This window comes from Papaver somniferum, chromosome 3 (assembly GCF_003573695.1).
Source record: "Papaver somniferum cultivar HN1 chromosome 3, ASM357369v1, whole genome shotgun sequence".
Classification (NCBI taxonomy): Eukaryota; Viridiplantae; Streptophyta; class Magnoliopsida; order Ranunculales; family Papaveraceae; genus Papaver; species Papaver somniferum.
In genome coordinates, this window is record NC_039360.1 from 173,784,070 (window position 1) to 173,792,300 (window position 8,231).

Sequence of the window (8,231 nt, forward strand, 5' to 3'; positions counted from 1 at the left end):
GGTATACATACCATTAAGTTTTTTTTTATTAAAAATAAAAATAAATCATTGAGTTGCATATATGCAGGTAAGTCAAGGACGAAACAAACTAAATACAAAGTCGGTCTCAACATGGGGAGTTTTCTATACCACATGTTTGAAATAAAAGATAGAGAAAATAAGAAGAAGAAACCGATCCTTGCACAAGCATTAAACGCCTCTTCATTCTGGTACTTTTTCAACCCATTATACAGAAAAGATATCAACGAAATAATGACTCATAAATGGTTAAATGAAATTAATCTTGCGAGACAGCTGCTGCTTAGTGGATTTGATAGTGAAACCAAGAAGTTCACATATGGAACTTCCACGGAGTGCTCTCTAGCAGAAAGGGATTTTGCAATGATATTTAAGATGAGAAGACTTATAGAGAGTGACGATTTGAAGAAGTTACTGAATCCAAATCATGGAATTGACTGCACTGATTTCTGAAATACCAAGTTCAGACCAGAGAAAATGCCAAATTGTATAGTCAAAATAACGAAGTCTGAATTTCAAAGGAACTGAAAACTGCAGCTGAAGACCAAACTGACCCGAATCATTTTTTGAGACTGTTTGTTATGTGGTTATGAACGGGTTTTTTCTTCACAGATTATGGAGCAACGAGGTTTCCAAGGAAATGGTTCCCTCATGTTTTACTCATGTAAAATGTGTCATGGAAAAATCACATTGTAGAATATTTGATTTCGAACATTAAAAAATAGAAAGGAAATAATGGAAGTGTTGTTGGCTGCATAACTCTCCTACTGGTAAAAAAAGACGTTCATTTCGTAAAAAGTAAAAAATGTTTATTTTTGTAGGGCGTAAAATGTATACTGTTTGTAAAACTAACCTCTTTGTTTCTCTGTATGCAGTTTTTAGAGCATTGCTCATTCGAACTCACAAGTGTTTCTATCTCAAGCTTGTTGTCAAATTTAGTTGATCAAAACTATATCTTGAATCTTGATTTCTAGTCATTTAGTCAAGTCTCGGAATAGGATAAAAGTTTATACTTGAATACCATATATCATTTCGTTCTACCGTTTGAAGGCGAAGATCAATCGAAGCTTTTAGAGAACTTCATCAACAAAAGGTAATTGAATAATGAACCACCTATTACTCAAGTTTGCACCTTTCTATCTATGAGACTATGTCGCATGACTAAAGTGGACTTTAGATACACAACAGAAATTTCGAGTCAAGTTATCTTGTTAATTATTCTCGAAATATATTGACTAAGCTTAAGAACATTTCTTCATACTTGATGAATTTGGTTAAGAACAATTTATTGTTTATGGCCTAAATTATGATTCAAGATTATCATTTGAAAATAGCCTGGAACAGTAATATGTGTCATTGATGTTATTCTCGAAATATATTGACTAAGCTTAAGAACATTTCTTCATACTTGATGAATTTGGTTAAGAACAATTTATTGTTTATGGCCTAAATTATGATTCAATATTATCATTTGAAAATAGCCTGGAACAGTAATATATGTCATTGATGTTATTCGGGAATATTTCAAATTGATTATTAGAAAGATATAGAACTACTGTAATATGGATACAAGACAGTACACATACCAACTTAAATACTGGTGCAGCTGTTATAGGTCCGGAGCCGCAGTACATGTACCCAGTACACGTACCAGCGTAGCTATAGTTTGGCAACGGATTTTGGAACATATACCGAGTATTCAAACCCAAAAAGTTCTATTGACTCGTGAACTCAGGATAGTACACATACCTGGTATGCATACCGAAAAAGTTATGTGGACTCCTGAACTTGTTTTGTCTTAAGGGTATACAAACCCGATACACGTAACATGAAAAAATAACTCATGAACTGGAAAGTAAGTTCACGTACTTACCCAGTCGAATATTTTCAGATGCATTATAATTATTTCTATGAGATAATCGGTATTTGAACAACTCTCTAAAAACACACATCTAGACATATTTGATCACATTATAACCTACGGTTGTGACTCAAGATTAAAGTCTTACAGTGTTATATGAAAATGGTTAAGCTTATAGTTCGTATGGCTAGTTTCGGCTAATCTTTCATGAACAAGTCATTGTACACGGTTCGGTTACGGTTCATCCTAACCAGATGTATATATTTTTGTTGTGTTAATCTCAAATCAAAGATTCATCAAATGGAGGGTATTCATTGCTTGATTCCAAAGCTACATTAGCTTAAATATAAGGCAACATTTGATTTTAAAAGTCTATATAAGGAGAACCTCAAGCAACTGGGATCTTTGAATCCCCGATATTTTTCTTGTGTGTCCTAGTTTTAAAGTAGAGTCGTCCTCACCTTTAAACCTTTTAGGTTTAGCGACTAATTAAAAAGACTTCACTTAGGGATTCGTGAAGCCGGGTCCGACTATCTTTATCTTGATAGTTCGTGTATCCTGATCTTTCTACTGATTATTCAGTCTCACTCTGATCAGAAAAGATAAAAATCGCAAAGTTCTTCGTCTCAGACTTTGTGATTCCACAAGTATATTCATCTATACCGATTTTTTGTCCAAATTGGAGTAGGTTTTACTTGTGAGGTGAATAATAATCTAGGATGCTCTTCGGGAGTTGTAAGTACCGGATTTTGAGGTTTGCTAGACTTTGTCTATTGCAAATAATTTCCTATCTCACCTTGATCTTTTGATCAAAACGGAAATCACATATATGCTTATCTGTGGGGGGGCAGATTAGTTTAAAGTCTTCAATTGATTTGAAGCAACTCTTAGGCTGTAAAGGACGTCAGCTAAGGGAATCAATTGCACAGAGGCTTGTGAGATTCAAAATACCTAAGGGGAGCAACTATAAATGGATTACTGTGTCGATGGATTCGGTCTCAACTATATTCTATTCTGAATGATATTAGGCTAGAGTGTGTAGCATCTTAACACAGTTTGGTGTTCAAATCTGGAAAAAGTCCCGGGGTTTTTATGCAATTGTTGTTTTTATCGTTAACAAAATTACTGGTGTGTATGTTATTTCTTTTTATGCATTATATTATTTATATTTATAATTGAAATATCACAGGTTGTACGTAAATAATTCAAATTAGATATGTCCATCATAATTCTTAGATACGACTTGATTGATCTTTGATATTGATATAGAATCGTCCAAGAACTCTCACGACATAATCAGGTTCACAGACTTTTTCAGTTTACATATTGATTGCGAGAGAAAGAGATATAAACTCTTAGTATAATTCCTGATTGAGATTCATTAAGTTGTAACTCTCGGAATTACATTTTAGTTTAGTCCATACATGTTGCCTAAGAAAAAGCTGGTGGTGTATTTTGGTACCCCCACATTTTCAATTGGTTTCATAGCAGGCAAACAAGGAAAACCTAATAAGTTTGTGTTTGTTTGATCCTGAAAGTATATTCTTATGGGAAACTACTCTAGGAAGCTTTTTCTGTTAACCTGTAACGTACACCGGAGTTTCTTAAAGATTTTTCAGAGTTTTTTTTTCTTCAAGACTTTCTGCCTCACAGGGTGCTCGCGATTCAACCAAGATTCCCGATGTTTTGGTTGATGGTAAGGAATCTATAAGAAAAAATAAAAAAATCCTATGTAATAGGAATGCAATAAAAAGGGGTCTGTAGACGAAGATCTCTTTTTGGCTTTTGAAAAACTTTTAAGTTCTTGGAACACCTTGCATTGATCTTGAGTAAGGATAAGTCCTCATAGTTTTCAGACTCTAGTACAACTTGTTTTCAGTATGGAAAATTCGGACATGTCAAAAAATCTTGTACATTTACAGCAATGATATTGACTATTCCTAATGGTTACAAAATACCATTTCTTGTTAACCTCGAGGATGTAGAAACACAACGGAAAGACTGTCACTCCAGGATGGCTTGTGAGTATTTTTATCACCCAACCTCTTGTTAAAAAGATCTTGGCAGCACCCCATCATGTAATTATTTCTTTAGATTGGGCAAGAAGTAGTAAAGTTTGTTTCTGTTTGTACTTTATTTAGTTCCGTGATGTATCCATCAAGTATCTGAGATCCTGATAGTCTGGTAGTTGACTCTGGATAAAGGAAGGTTCTTAGTAATCAGTCATGACCAAAGTAAAACATCACATATTGTTGAGCTGGCTCCAATTTCATGGCTTTATAAGGTCATAATAGATTGCAGCACTTCTAATCCTGTGAATATCAATTTCACTTGTGCTCTAAATATCATTGTTTACGACATTTGATTCATTGATCTAAGAATAATATTAATCATCTTATTATGTTGATATTATAACTTAGATGTTATTCTTGTCAATTATTGGGTGTCACCTGCAAATCATAATACAGTCTGATAGTATACATCAAACGAAATATGTATGATTTTTTAAGAATAAAGTTAAGATAGGCTTTGTGAGATTTTGACCATAAGACATAATTCTTGGAAAATTATGTATGTTAACCCATCAATCCCACCCTATCATCTTTTGAGCACCAAGTATGTTTACGTTAGTAGTTTCAGATTTTGGCACGTCATAAATCTGATGAATTTATCGACAATGTTATTGAAACGATTATTATCGAGTTTATTGTTGGTGTTGAAAATTTGAGATTAATATTTGATCCTAATTTTATCATCTCTGACATTCATGTGCCTCATGATTTTAGCAATACTTTAAGGGATGCAGAGGGAAGTCTACTTCTGTTAGCTAAAAATATATATTTTTATGACGATTTTAGTATTTGGATAAGGTTCTACCAATTTTCAACCCACACTTTTATATTTGCCACCCATCCTAATTACCACCCATATATTTAATAATATACTCCCTCTGTTTCAAAAAGATTGTCCTCTATTCCAATTTGATATGTTTCAAAATTGTGTCCAACTTCTATTTATAGTCATGTTTTTTCAATGAACTCTTTAATATACCCTTAAATTTTTTATTTTTAACGGGGCGGATCTAAGATATTAAAGAAATCTATATAATTAAGGAAACAAATATATCTTTCACTCCTTTTAAGAGAATATATATTTGGCTCTAGCAATTAAATTCCATATAAAGTTTATACTCCATGAAATTGATATTTTTTAATTTCCTTTTATATTTCGTGTTTATAATTCTCCTAATAATTTTAGGTAGTTTTTATTTCCAACGGTTTTATTAAAATAAAATAGATAAGTAACTAAGGGTGATAAATTAAAATATTACAATATCTTTAATGTTCTGACAAAATCAAAACGGACAGTCTTTTTGAAACGGATGGAGTATCATAAATACTACTCATTGACTTTTTATTTATACCCAACCCTAAAACCACCCAGATGATAAAAAAAAGAAAGAAAACTAACCCTAAAACAACTATTCTTCTTCTCTCATGTGCTCTGTCCCTTCCTTCTTCCTTGTTGTTTTTTCACGCTTTTTGATCAAAAGTAGGATCAAGAAGAGGAGTTTGAATTGTTCAAGTTTTACAAATAAAAAGAATCCAAATGTGGATCTAGAGAATATAATAGATACCTAAGGGTCCCAAAATTTTGATACAAGTTTGTTTAATCAAACATTTTTCGGTTAATGTATCGCCATTGAATTCTTAATGAAATGTTGATCGTACTTATAAACCAAGCTTCACTGAATTTTTCATCAACCAAAGTCATATGGGTTCTCAATACCATTATTTTTTTTATTAAAAGTAAATCAATCATACTTCTTGATAAACAACAAGTGAAACAAATTTTCAATTTTGTTTGCCGTCCATAAATACACCCGTTAAGAATTCATCAATCAAACGATCTTATTGATGTTAAGGTGGATTATTTTTTTTTAATTGCACCTACGTACACATTATACATACAATATAACTGCTTGATTGAGTTTTTTTTTTCTTTTCTTTTTTTGATACGATCTGCTTGATTGAGTTGATTCGACAAAAAGAAGAAGAAGTATAAAAAGAGTTAATGGGTCACTGGTATACGAATTTTTTAAATAAGTTGATCAAACCTCATCCATCAAGGCATTGTTAGTTCTTATAAAAATTCAACGCGTCGATATGTTTGACTTTCATAGGTAATAAATAGGAAAAACTATAATTCAAAAGTAAAATTGTTTTAGGAATTGTAGGATCGGTGGCAAATAAGAAAAATATGGGTGGAAAATAGGTGGAACCTTTGGATAAACAACCAAAACACTTCTATGATATGTGCATAATATATAATGACGAAGACAAGAGGTATTATAGTAATGGTTCATCTACCCGCGGATACATTGAAGACATTAATAACTATTATTTGATGGAGGATCCCTTCTTAAGCTTAGAAGAATTAAAACTAGGGTTTGAGATTTTTCCAGCGTACTAATGGAGTTATTTTTTTGTGGGTGTTTCTGTAGAAGTTTGTAAATAACTACAATTAACTTTCAACGATTATAAGAAAAGATGAAATTGAAAGAACTTTGAACTTGATTTAGTGATTTTTTTCCTGATAGATTCGGGTTTGTTTTCTTAATTTTTACATGATTGACATATATTATAGTTGTTCTTAATGCTAATTTCATGTTGAGTTTTGATGGTACCAATTACAATTTTATAATATTAAAGTTTCATTTAATAAATCTAATTAATTTAGATATGAGTTAAATAGAACAATAACATTAATTTGGAAATGATAATTTAAAAGGATTGTCAAACAACATATATTGATCAATTGGTTTGTAATAATATTGTAACCAGAGTTCAATTAGAGTACGTGTTGTTGTTGTTAATAAATTTCAGAAAGGACTAGGATTCAAGCATCATTTTAGGGAAGAAGACGATAGGATTATATGAAATTTTCAACTTATTAAGGATTCTACATGTTTTTGCACGTTAAGGAATTGCGACTAAGCTAACAACAACGTCAGCCAGTTTTTAATAGGATCAACATGTCGGAAAAGATCGATATCGACCGATTTTTTATAATTCAAAAATAAAAATGGGGTTTAAAATTAGTTATTAATTTAAATAGGGACACTTAAAAAATATCCCCTTAGTTAAATGTGTGGAGTATATTTAACTTCAACTGGTTCTATTTTTTCACTTGTCGGTGTTTTGCGTATAGATTTATTGAAGATGTGTTAGTACGTAAATATGAAAATAAATGAGTTTCTGCACCTGTGAAATGATTGGAGGTTTCATATATGTTTGTGTAATAGTATTTACAAGAGATTTGTGGTTTATGGACCTTAATTCATTAAGAAATTTAAAGAGAAATTTGAATCGACCGGAATGAAGGATGATTCATAACTTTTTATATGGCCTATTTCTTTCCTCACTCTTTAACTTTTGCCTTGACATCGGTATAACTTTTTTAAAGTATAATGATATAAAAATATTAAAAAATAATTATTCTCTCATATTTTTTTATTGCTTTCCCATGTGTAGTGCTTTTATTCCAGGTTTTAACAAAACATATTAGGGTTAGAAAATAAAATGTTTCACTAAGAAAGGCGCAAAACCAAAATAGATGTGTCTTTAACAACGTATCCAAATAAAAAACTTGGTCGTTAAAATGACATTAGACAGCCTTAATCCTAACTATTGGGTATCTTACTTCCCTTAGATAAAAGGATGGTGACAGATAGAATTTTGCGTAATTTATGGTTTCTTCCGCTTTATTTTCATCTTCCGGCAAGTCTTATTTTTCTCAAAATTGAAGAACTTCTTTTTAGGGAATCTGTAAGATTGAACTCAAAATATGTCAAACTTGATGTTGCTGATCTTAAAGAACAATTTCTGGCAAAAATATGGACCAATCTCTCTTGTTTGCATTTTGTTTATAATTTATGTTAGTAAGTGAATGAATTTCAAGCATAGATTTCCATTACTCCATGACATAATTCAGTGATATTTCTTACTGTTATACCTTAGTTTTCTCAAGCATGAGTTTTATTAACTTTTCAAAAGAAGACTGAACTTTTGAAAGATAGAACTTTTTAGGTTCCGGGTTGACGACACTACCTTAGCCTTCATATAGAGTTTGAAGGGAACTGTGAACATAAATGTTTTTCTTCATCTTATTAGTTGTGCATCTAAATTTCATTTTATTAGTAGCAATAAGGGTGACTTCATAATCTAGCTGACGAGTTACTCGTATGTATGCAATAAGGGAGATTGAGTAGGCTCTCTGTTAGATCTGTCATGAGGTTTTGGTGTGTATGCAATAATTGGAAAGCTTTGATTCCAAAAGACTGTCACTTCAT